General features: G+C 47.7%; 1 protein-coding gene across 1 annotated transcript in view; it reads right to left on the bottom strand.

The window, feature by feature from the left end:
- Window positions 1-12,897, bottom strand: part of MAN1C1 (mannosidase alpha class 1C member 1) — a 62,907-nt gene that overhangs the window by 22,436 nt on the left and 27,574 nt on the right. The gene's annotated exons all lie outside the window — the stretch shown is intronic.

Below are 12,897 nucleotides of genomic sequence, written 5' to 3'. Positions count from 1 at the left end.
TGGAATTTATTTCTGTCTGGGTTCCCTAAAATTATTCCTGGCACGGGACAGCAAAGGGAATGAAGCACATCATGACTCAAACCCCTTGGTGCTTTAATTACAAAGGCCACCCCATTCCTGGATAACTCAGCAAACACAAATCCTCACGTGGAGGACTCCAGTTTGGGCTGATCATCAGTCATCCCTCCGTGGATGTAACGCACCAGGGACACAGGCGTGAAGCTGCCTCTGTATCACCATCAGCGAGCTGGGCCCACACACACACACACTGCTCAGCTGCAGCCACATTCCTGCCCACCCCCTGACAGCCAGACCTTTTGGAATCTCCGGCAGCAAAGACTTGGATGAAGTTCAGCTTTCATTTCTGCAGGAGAAGCTGCTCCTACCAGCTCTGTCCCCATCATCTCTCTTTCCAGCAGAAAGACTCTCACACACTGCTGTGCCCAGGGATTTTCCTGAGACTTATTTCTGTTTGGCTCAGGTCAGTCCCTTCTTTTCACCAACAGACTTTAAACTACTATCCCAAATTCCCCCAGCGCCCCTGGCCTTTCATTGCATGCTCAGATTGGTTTGGCACCTTTGTAATACCTTCAGTGTTACTTCAATTCCTGTTCTGCTTAAGAGAGGAAAACCCAGCTGGATGCACTGTTGGGGAACTACTGCAGAGGGGAGGGGAAGGCAAAGGTGAATCAGTTGTCATGAACCCTCAGAATTTGGTCTTTTCTTATTAAGGGAAAAAAACCCGACTCTGTCTGATGAACATCATCCCCAGAGGAGAAGTGCTGAGATCCAACAATTCCATGTCGGGCTCATTTCTGCTCTCAGCATTCCTCTCCCGTAAGGAAGGATCCTGCCTTATTTTGTTGATGTTACAAGATTGCAGTTTTGACACTTCTCAGCCAGCCAGCACATCATTGCTTTAATAAAAACCCAACCAAGACTTTACTGCTCAACTACAGATTGCTGCCTTTCGGATGCTGTCTGCATCAAAAGCAGGAGCTGTGGAAAAGGATGGAGACAGTTGAAACAGCCTCTAGAAATCCATTTATTCCCACAGGCTTGGGAAATGATCCTCTAACCGGAGCCATCTCCGAGGGCGCAAGAGATGGAGTCAAACAGTCACTAGATCAACTGGTGGGTCCTAAAACACAGCTGAGCTGATGTGGGTCTGGAGTGCTTGCCAAAAGCACTGACCAGGAAAAACAACACCATGGCAGGCAGCGCTGCTTTTATCAACCTTAATGAACCTTCAATATTAACGGTTATGTGATTTTTATACACTTTCCTATTAGCGAGGAGAGACACGACGCGGACGCAGGCAAAGCATTTAAAAAGAGAAGGAAGGGCAATGCCACCTGAGGCACAGCCTGTTACTGTGATGTTCTGAGAGCAACACTAATGGGCTCGATTTAATTTGATGATATAATCAACAAAGCTTTTCATAATCTGCAGAGAGACAATGAGAAAAGTTGGATTTGCTCAAGCTAAACAGAGACAAAGGGACAATAAACTTACAATTTTCTGGGATGATTAATTGAAGTGAAAAATTATTGAATTGACAGAGCCTTTTATGTTTTTAGCAAGTAAGGCCTTTAAATACATGAATTGCATTGGGGATTGGGAACATGCTTGGATCTTTGCTATGGCAGAGCTTGGAGTTGCTCAGCTTTCCTCCCTGTGTTTGACAAAGTGGAGGGCAAACCTCCCTTCCCTGCTGGTTTGTCTTTGTGTCAGTTTAAACATTTGCTTTAAATATTCCCCTAACCCTCTGTATCTGATGAACTGCGTGTTTTGTACAAGGGTCTTGGCAATGCTTCCTTTCTTCTTGACCAGCTTTGAAGCCACTGCAAAGGCACGACTGACTCTCCCAAAGCCCATCACAACACCAGAGCGGCCGCCTCAGCTTCGGCCTCGTGAGAGTGATAAAAAACCACAGAGCAAACCAGGCATCAGGACTTGGCTCTGCCTGTCACTTGCCAGGACATCCAGGAAGGTCCCCTGACCCTGTTACTTCTTTGCTACAGGAGCATCTTCCTTCCTTCTTGCTCAGACTTTGCTTCACCAGGTCACGACAGAGCTCGTGACACAACGTCCAGCAGCTCTGATTATACTCAGCTGTCAAAATATGGTGCTGTCCACATCCCAGTGTGTTCATTACAACATATCCACACCCACTGTAAAGGTGCTGACACCTGCCTGACACTCTCCTTTAGAAATCATCACCTTTCCAAACCTGCACATGGGAGGGATATAATCAAAGGGGAAGCAGCTTCAAAAGAAAAAGGAAGCAAACCCCACTGTGTCACTTCTGACTCTTGCTGACACTCTCCTCTCTAAATTGCTGGTTTCAGCCTCATTGTACTCGAGTTTTAAAGTAGAAACCAAGAAACTCTCAGAAGAAACGCTCCTGAAAGTACTCAGAGATGGGAGCAGTGGCTTTTAAGCAGGACTCCATGTCTGAGATTCTACCTGTCTCCACAAACCTAAGGCTCTGTGTGCTATGAAGAGCTCCCCCTAATCCTGCTCCAAAACTGGCTTGGAGTGGAGATACACCTTACCTGGGAGAGGCAAAGTCACTCTGCTGATGCCCAAAAGGGAAGGTGGGTCTATGGGGCACAGCTTTGGGATCCACACCAGCTCCTGCACCGCCCAGTGAGAGCACACAGTCATCCTGAATGGGATGATCCTCCTCCACCGGGACCAGGGAGAAGAACTGGGACCTCAGGTGGAACTCAGGAATGCTTGTCTGGGGACATTTCCAGCTGAAGGACTTCGGAGCAGCTCTTGTCACAGAAAGTTGCAGGGCCTCTGCCTGGGGTTCCACCCGTGAGTGAACAGCAAGAGAGGAGAAGCAGCAGCTCATGGAAGCAAGACAAAGGTTCATCTCTTCTTGAGACGAAGGAGGGCCTGTACCACCCTGCATTTGCTCTTTTGTGCACAAAAAGAATGGAGATACGAGTGTAGGCAACAAGGCTGCTCTGTTCCTGCTCCCACCCACCCAGAGGAGTGAGCGCTGCCACAGAGAGCACTAACAAACATTACATTAATTAACAGAATGCTTGTGAAAGGTGCTGAATGGAGCCTCCACGGAGAGGAGCTGGCATTGTACTCACACCGTGCCCCCACGGCTCCCTGGGAATGTGCTCTAATGCCAGTCTGGAGGAACAGACCTTCCATGCAGCAGAGCTTCAGAAGGGCTTTCATGGGAATTAATGGCAGTGCTATCTCTAAAAACCCCAGATAAAGCCCAGAGCAGCTTGTTCTGCTCTGGGGTACATAATCTGAATAAGAAGGGCTCATCCTCTTCTTCTGTCCTTGATGCCTGATAGCTCAGGGGCTCTAAGGAGCCATTTGCAGCAAGAGTTCATAAGACAAAGCACAATTCCAAAGGCTCATTAGGGGGTTTAACGTGTGTCACTGGGCCAGGGCAGGGGGGGGGACACCTTGGAAGACACATGCCAATCTCAATGACCAAAGGGACTAACAGGTACAAAAGTCTGCCAGGCTACAGCCGAGTCCAGGACACCAGGGAGCTGCCAGCCAGGTGAGGGACAACCCTCCTGGAGCCCCTGGCAGAGCACAGGGCAGAAGGGAAGAGCTGCCACCATGGCCTGGGGCTCCTCTGACCCCAACAGGAAGATCTGTATGGACTCTGAGCCAAGAGGTGACAGAAGTGGGATCTGGATCACAAGCCGGAGGGTGGGAAAAACTCCAAGTCAGGTGAGTGGGGAACCTACGAGTAACAGATGGGGGTCCCTGGCACAAGCACAAGATTCACTCATCTGCACATGTCCCATGGCCCTGCTCTCCTCCAGCATCCCCGGGCGTGGAGGAGAACAGGGAGCAGTTTCTTCTCCATGTATGGTTTACAGAGAGGCCACGAGGGCTCTCATAGGAGGGGAGTACCTGCCCTGCCACCTGCCAGACATGAAAGGGATAATTAAGGCTTGAAAAGCACTGCACAGCACCAAGCAGGGACTAAGTATAACTATGGTAACAATCACAACTGCTGCTCTGCCAGTGAACTTCCTTTTAGCTACCCATTATCTGCAAATCAAACCCACCAATTTAGGCAGAAACAGGCCAAGCAAACACACCAGCACCAGGTACACAACAGAAACTGCATTAGTAGAGCACTAAGAGTATATTCCTGACTTGCTGAAGCTTTCACAAGCCACCAAATCCACATCTGAAATTCAACTGTGATGCTTTGCACCCCAATAGCAAGGGATGGCCACGAGTTGCACTGGGCCAGAACACTGATCCAGGCACTGCTCACACAGCACAGTCCAGCTCCCTCATTAGAGAGGGCCCAGGATAGCATTTTTTAGGTAGTAAGGTGACCTACTGAGCAAAAGACAAAGAGTTCACACCAAAGAATTGCCTTTTATCAGGAGACTGTGACACTGCCCTGGGTTCAGCTCTCCTTCAGTCTCTGTGGGAGCGACACAGAACAGCAGACAGGCACGTCAGAGAAAGCCACAACTTTTCATAAAAGCTTCTTGCAGCCAAGGTCAGAACCTTCAGCTTGAAAGAACCTTGGTCTCCACCCTCTGCACCCACGGGCAGCAACAGCCAGCAGAGATGGACAGTGCTGGGGAGATTTAACAGCAGCTACACGACTCAGGAGTGAGCAGGGAACTGAAGGAAAGGACAAAAATCAGGGAAGGAAAAAGAAGAGGGAGAGAACTGGACTACAGGGAAAGAAAAATGAAGAACAAAGAGACTGCAGAGCACTTGCAAGAGCATCCAAGATATTTTCAATGCGTTCCCTTGGCATCAGGAAATAGATGGTGGGTTTTGCTGTGCTCAGAAAATGGTTTGTCTTCCCCAGCTCTGTCAGTTCAAACACCAAAGTGCTGCCCCTAACAGAGGAGATCTGTCACCCCCTTGGGCCCTGGAGCCTCAGCCTCCTGCCTTCTCCTCAGTTCAGCCCATGCAGCTGCCGTGGACACAAAGCCCCATCAGATCCTTCCAGGCTGCTCCAATGAGCTGACAGTGACTCACTGACAGGAGAAGAGACAATGGTTGTGACTCACCGGTAACAAAGCACAATTCATTTACCTTCACCCACCTCACAGGGCTTGTATTAAGCAGGATGCAGAGCAGCAGGGCCAAACAGAAGGGATGGCCAGTACAGCACCTTGGGTTTTGGGATCTCTCTCCAGAATCCCACAGGACACCCCTGCATGCTCCCCATGGCAGCTCACAGGGGTGAATCAATCCCTTGCTCTTCCTTCTGGCTTTTCCAGCTCCATCCCAACCTGAGGGGTATCACTTTTCAGGGTCAAAGAGCACCCCTTGGTCAAAATCAGTTTTGTGGTGGCTGTTAGGGGTTTTGCCCTGTTTTGTTGCCTTGTTTTTGGGGTTTTAATTTTTCTTTTTTTTTGATTGGAAGTTACTCAGGCTCTAGGAAGGAATTTTGGCCAAAATGAAATACCTCCTTGGGGTGAGGTATTCACAGGCTGGGGATCTACGTGTGCAAGTCCAGACTTAGCACACAGACCTGCACCTGCTTCTCCCAAACTAAACAAGTGGCCCAACCCCAGGACACATCCAGCCTCCAGAGCTTAGCAAATGTTTGATTCTTCCAAAGTGGAGCAGCTGTGACGGGGAGGGACAGAGAGCGCCGCCTCCCCTCACTCCCCTCCTCCCAAAATAGCCAGCTTGGAGTATCACAGGCCAGATATGAGACTTGAAGGGCTCCCAGCTGCAAGTCTGTCCCTTGAGAGCCTTAAAAAAAACCATAAAAGTGATGCTTCAGCAGACAAGTAGCTAAGAGTGGGGTCTGTAATAGCCCTTTCCCTGAGGAAGGAGAAATGCCTTTTAGCAACGGCGCTGCCTGACTCCATCAGACATTCCCGAATCCACCTGACATTCCATGCCTGGGGAGCCAAGGAGCACAAGGGCTCACAGGTGAGACCTTGCAGTGACCCACACATCACATGCAGGAGTCTCCCTGTCTCACCTCCCACCAGCTTTGCTGTCGAGGTGCAAGGAGCAAGGACGAATTCAGAGCGTTCCCAGATGCACCTCTGGAAAGCTGGACACGGTGCAAGGATTCCCAAGCAGCAGGAGATGGGAGTATCTTCACCAGCTTTCCAGCACTACCTCCCTGATGTCAGGGTTTACCTCCAAGAAAATTCTTCTCTCACAGAACTATGGAATCACAGACTGGTTTGGGTTGGAAAGGGCCTTGAAGCTCATCCAGTTCCCACCCCCTGCCATGGGCAGGGACACCTTCCCCCAGAAGGTTCTTTGTGCCACATCACCCGTGTTTAGAGCCACGTATCCCTGTGACTGCTGTGAATTGTCTGCCCCAGAGATGGATGGAAGCCCAAACTGACCTCACCAACACACCCAGTCAGGCAGTGCCAAAGCACTGGAGCAAGAAAAGGTTGGGGAATATCGTCTTTAATGCCACGGAGACTCAGACCCAGGGGGCCTGGCCCTGCCATTTGGCAAACAATCCTTTATGAAGTTACCCAGTGAACAGAAACCAAATCCTTCCTTTTCAACAAAGCCATTTAAACAATCTGTACAGTAATGCATTGTGCAAGGCTTCAAATGAGCAGCACAAGTCATTAGGAAGATATCAGACTTAATCTTGCATACAGCAGGACTGTTTAAATGCTACAGAACAGAGGGTTTCAAATGGCTTTTTGCTAACTTTAATAACTGAGTTTACAATTGAAAGGCAAGAGCAGAAGGGGGAGGAATTTAGATCAGCGCAATGTAAACCCAGATCAAAAATGAAAGGTCTTGACTCCCACTGTTCTTATGTCAAATCATATTTGTCAAAACAGAAATTAGTGCTGAAATCTTGTTTGGAATAAAAATTAGGATGCAGTTTCTATGAAACATGATGAACTTGTTAACTGTCGAGGCACAATAATAACATTACTGGTTGTTTATCTTCACCTCTCAGGGTGCAGGTGGTGCCAGGGCCAAAGAAGAACCAAAACCACGGAGATGCCCTTGCCTGGTTCTGCTGGTCTGAAGGCTTCAAACAGCTGGTCTGGCTTTGATTAAAATCAGTGCCTTGTTAAAGCAGGAGTTTGAAAAGCGACCATCTCCCGAGTGCTGCTTTTCTTGTTCTTTTTGGTTCTTTTTCTCACTGGCAGTGCTTGGAGACCAGCCTGAACTTCTGACATTTATCCAGGGATTCGTGCTAGAAGCCTGGGAGCCGGCTGGGACCACGTCACCACACAGCTTCTGGGTGGTGGCAAACTGTCGAATTCTGGGAGAAATCTACACAGAGACGTTTTACACAGCTCAGAATTATCTTGGCAACAAAGTAAACTGTGAAAATCACTGCACAGTTTCTTGAAAGATCTGCCTTGCAGCAGAGATTTTGCCAGTCAGTCCCCTCTGCAGAGCGCTCTGGGTCAGGCAGAGCGATGGGAGTCTGGAACTCCTGAGACAGGATCTGGGCTTAGGCCAGAGCTCCCTGCCTGCTCTGGGCCTTAATTTCTTCTGCCAGCAAAAAGGCAGGAGGCATTTCCCTCCAAGTTTGAAAGCAAAGAGGGTTTAAATAAAGATAATGTGCTGGTTAGAGAAATAAGAAGGTATTAAAATCCCTATTCAGGGAAATGCTGCAGCACAGTGACCAAAGTTTTTGCCTACTCTTCTCAGCACCAGCTACAGGAAGACAAGGAACAAGAGTCACCAGACAGCAAAGCACAGGTGACCCCTGTGACACCAAACAAACAGCCCCTGGTGCACAGACCTGTCCCCGTGCCAGCTGCTGCACCACCACCTCCTCTGATCCTGTGAATTTATCCACCATCCTCTGTCCAGGCAATTCTGCCTCTGTTCATCCCGAGCACTGAGCACCAGCCATTCATCCTCCCTCTGGAATGGTGCTGTTGGTCATGCAGAAACACTCCCACCAGCTTGTTTTTTTAACTTTTCCTATCAGAATTGTCATCAGCACAAAAACCTTGCACCAAGAATCAGCATTGGAAAATACACTCCACTTCCAGCTGATACTCTCAAGTAGAAACTCAATCTGCTCACATTACAAGGAGGATCAACCCAGTTGTCAGTGATCTCCAGGACAGAGCTGGGACTATTTGTTCAGCTGACACAAATGAAACTAGGAAACTAGGCCTTTTCAGAAAGGAAGAAAATTTCTCAGTTAAATCTTCACAATCATTTCATTACAGCCCAGTCCTTCAGCTGCCTGTGAGAGGTACCTACATACTGCAGATGAAGCCTGCAAAGCCAGAAACACCAGACTTGAGCTACAACCCTGCCACTGTGTCTTATTTACTGAGGTTTTTGTTTGTGAGCCTGAGAGCTGTAACACAGAGCAACTTCATTCCCTTTATTTAAGGTAAACTAAACAAATTACATCTGAGCAACAAGAAAGCAGAAGAGAGAGATGAAGGGGACAGAGAAGCAGTCCAAGAATTAGATCTATTTCTTTTTTTTATCAGCACATTCTCTTGCAGACTGGGGGAAAAAAAAAGTCCATTAGCTTTGGAGCAACCTCATTTTTCTTTGCTTTCCAAATAAACCACTGCACACCTACACTTCAGGGACTTCCTCAGAAGGATGGTGGCTACCAAGGGGCTACCAATCTCTCCAGCTACCAATTCCCTGAACCTGGAGAGGTGAATTTTCTTGTATTTCTAGAAGAAATACTTAGTGGGCCCATCAGAATTCCACACAGGACATCACTCAAGACCATGCCAAGGTTACCACCACTCCATAAGCTTCACACCTAAATCAACTCAAACCCTAGTCCTGTGCCACTGTAGGGTGGATAAAGTCACACTTGCTCCACCTAAGGAAAGGTCAAAGTGTTGATCATTCCCTGGAGAGATGCTTAGGAACAGGAGAGCAACTAATCCTGGAGCATGTGGTTTGGAAGGAGCAGAGCCTACAGCACATCAGACCATGCAGAGACTTAAAAGGTAACACAGCCTTGAAAAAAAATCCACCTGCCAAACAAGGATGAGCCTCCCACCTAAAGGAAAGGAATTCTCAACACTGGCATTGGGGAAATCACCCAAACATCTGGCTCACAAGACAGCCCAGTCTGGTTTTCGTTGTCAACAGGAGCGATCTTCCGAGTTCCCGGGAAGTGATAATGAATCCCAGTTCCACCTGCACCACACGACGGTGTCAGCACATGGCCTGCACAGCTTCTGGGTAAATCTGGCACCACAGAGGAGCATCTTGAAGTGTTGGCTTTGATTGAATTTAATAAAGAATGTGTTCCAGCTGGGGGAGAAATCTCCTTTTTGGATTACAAACCACTCATGTTTTTTTCAAATATCAATTCCCCCTGAAGAATTAAGCCTGTCGTTCAGGCTGAACCAGCGGTGGCAGCTCTCCCCTGAACCAGCCATGGGTGAGAGACAGAAGAAGAGAGCTCGTGCTCATTTAGGAGTGTGGCAAAGTAGGCAGAGTCTGGAGGAGAGTGGGCTGATGGGAACAGGTTAGCAATATTCTTATTATGCACTGGGAAAAAAAAGAAAAGAGAAGAAAGGTGTTCAGCATAAAAACGAATTGCTTGTCACAGCTACAGCCCTTCAGATAGTTACTTCCTTCAGGAAGGGGAAAGAAGACATATGATAAGCACCTATTGCCAACTGATTCTTAAGCATTTAATACTTGGCAGCAGCTCCCCAGTTTAATCCTCTTTTCCCCAGTTTCTCCAACCATCTTTCATCATTCAGTGATCCTACAACAACAGGCCCTGGCCCGTCACTGCATGACTCCAAACCTCCTGGAGCTCAAATCAAACTGTCTCCATTTGAAAGTGTCACAGAGGAGGAAGCTGGTTTGACTGAGCCTCAGGAACACAATCCCTGATACAGCAGAGATACTGCAAATCCACTCTCCACGTGTATCCAATCTGTCTCCCCTGACACACAGACTCTATTGCAGGCAGGCTACATCAGCTACGGAGAGCTCAGCAGAAAATGGGAAGTGATCATCACTCAAATGCTCCTTGGGGAAAGAGGTTTCCTCCTGTTCTTGGGCAAGGGGGCTCAGATGTCGGTGAGGCAGAGGAAATCACTTCTGACAATGATGGCTAATTTGACAAGCAAGGAGCAATTCTGGGAGGACCAGTTCAAGAAGGTTCAGCAGAAGACAACAGCAGCAATACCGGTGGGGCAAAATGCTGCTGGTGCCTCCTGGTCTGGATGCTTGAAATTAATTTTAGAGTGGTTAAAGGTAATCTGATTATATACTATTTATTCCTCCTTCACACACCTCCTCGAGGACTTGCATCATTTAATGTGAGGGGTCCCAACAGGCCCATTAAAACAAAGACACACGTCCTACCTGCAACTATTATCCATGTTCTCCGAGAGACACAGGTAGCAGTTAATGAGCAGAGACTGCTAATTCACCTTAGAATTCAAAGGAGAGGCACTTCGTTACAATAATTAGAAAGAAGGTGCCCTTCTATCTTCCAAACACACTTCCCAAAAAGTGCTGTGGCAGATGTGTTATGACAGCACAGCAGAGATGCAGCCTGTAAGTCCTGACAGCGTTTTTCCCTCAGCAGATCCGCTCTGGATGGGCTTTGCAGAGCAGACACCACGTTCCAGTTCGGGGTTATAAAACTGCTCATCCCTGACGTGGTTTTATCGACAGTCCAGAGGAGCAAACATCACCTCCCAGAGTGTGTTCCCAGAAAGGATCCGGTCCCTAACACAAGCCCAGGTGCAAGAGCAGAATTCAGAGATAAAAGGAATGAAACCATCCTTTGCCTCAAAAATAAATTAATAGGATTAATTGTGCTGTTCAGCATGGAACAGAGTGGAGCTGCTGGTCTGGACAACTGCTGAGCGCTCCACGAGCTGAGCTTGGAACCCTAATAATCAAGGATGAAGGAATTTAAATGCATTTTATTTCTGAATGCAGTGGGTCAGGAGAATGCAAATGGTCCATTACCATGTCTCAGCGATGAGCAGGAACACATTAAGCTGTGGTAACTCTGTCACTTGGGACCATCTGTCCGTGTTCTTCCTTTTCTCTCCCATATTGTTAAAGTCACACCAACAAGACCCCGGCTGAAAGCCTCCAAATGCTCTCCAGTATGTTACTTGACAGGATTAGATATCAAAATAATCTCAGCAAATTGGGAAAATAGTCTGAAACAAGCGGGATGCAATTCAATAAGGACACACAACGCGTTCCAGCCCGAGGGAAGCACAACGAACCATGAAGCATAAGGAATAAACAGTTCGAGCAGCACTCGGCCGAAAACGATACTGAGGCTGCAGAGGATCAGGAATTCAGCTCAAATCAACACCGTTGCAATGTTCCAAAAAGGAGCAAGCCCCACCCCAGGGTGAGCAATAACGTGTGTGACACACAAGAAAGGGCTCTGGCCCCGCTCTCCACATCAACCCACTTCAGGCTCATCGGGAGACTCCAGAGGGAGGCAACATCTGTGAGGAGGAGGGCACGGAATGTGACCTACAATTAAAGCTGGCAAGGTCTGGGGCTGCTCACCCTTTGAGGGGAGGAGACTGAGGGAAACTTGACAACATTTTGCAAAGGCACGGAGAGATGCTGCAAAGAATAAGACGGGAAAACCGTTCTCCACATCCACGGGGAAAGGCCAAGAAGTCACCGCTTAACTCTCTGCAGGAGAGCAGGGTCAGACACCAGCACAGGCTTTAAAGCTGTAAAGCACTGAAGCAGAATGCCTGCCACGACTTTCCAACACGGGGGAGCCCTCAGGGTGCCTTAGGAAGGGAAGGACTAAATGACTTCTCGCTGTTACTTTTGTATTCTGTTGTTACTCACAGTAATGAGAAGCGCAGGTCTCCAAAAAGCCTCATGAAGTTGCCCCTTGCAGATGCAACAAAGTGATTCCGAGAGAAGGAAGTGCTACATAAAATGCTTTCTGATGGCTCAGTTCCCTTCAAACCCCCAAAGCTACCTTAGTGACAGGGAACATCACAGTTACAATTTGGGATGTACACACAAGTCAGGAAATTAAAAATGCTCGTTCCCACAGCAACCAGGATGGAGCCTGCCAAGAGAGAAGGAATGTTCTAGCCTAGTCAAAAGGTGTTAATCTTAATGCCTGAAGGCGATTTCCACTTCCAGATGCCTGAAGAAGGCCTTGGAGAAGTCCATGAAAGCTCTCCCTGCACTCATGCACGGGAAAAAACGGATCCTCGGTTTCTTTGTTCCTGAATTATCTGCTCTTGCCTGCAGGACACAGCACAGATTGGAGTTTGGAAATTAAGTTGAAACAGAGAAAGCAGGGCTGTGGAGACCATCACTGGAATGCTGTGATCCTGGACCACGCTGCACTGCACGACTGGCACAGTCTGTGCCTTCCCAGCCTCCAGCTGTGAGGAAATGATATCCCAATGTAATCATGCATTCAGATAAAAGCACCATGGTGAGAAACAGGCCCAACTTAGGTGTTCTTAATTGCATGTTTCTATCAGAGAAATATATTCTGGGTATATTGAAATTCGCAGGAAACAACCTCTGCCTTCAGAACTTCCTCTTGAAACACCTTCATTTTCCTGCACTGAGCTTTTTCTCCTTTTTTTTTTTTTTCTTTTGGGAGCTGCATATAAAGTGTCTTAGGGTGCAGTGGTTTTTTTTTTGAGAATAAAACATCAGAAGAAGGATGAACAATTTTAGTAAGTCCAAAAAAAAAAAAAAATCATCCACGTTTTTCACACTGATGCCTCAAGCAAAGGCTAAGGGATTTTCTTGAACTTCCAAAAAATCCTCTCTAGAGACAAGAACAATCCTGAGAGGCTAAAAGAAAGTGTTTTTTAAAAGCATAAAGGTCTTTGAATGACAAATGCCTACCACAACATTCAGAGCACACAGATCCAGCCTGGAAACCAGTGACAAACCTGAAAGTTGACGTCCTACGGGATGATGTTAAACCCACTG

The sequence above is a fragment of the Lepidothrix coronata genome, unplaced genomic scaffold (genome assembly GCF_001604755.1).
Source record: "Lepidothrix coronata isolate B3197 unplaced genomic scaffold, Lepidothrix_coronata-1.0 Scaffold187, whole genome shotgun sequence".
Classification (NCBI taxonomy): domain Eukaryota; kingdom Metazoa; phylum Chordata; class Aves; order Passeriformes; family Pipridae; genus Lepidothrix; species Lepidothrix coronata.
This window is presented reverse-complemented; position numbering and strand designations above follow the sequence as displayed.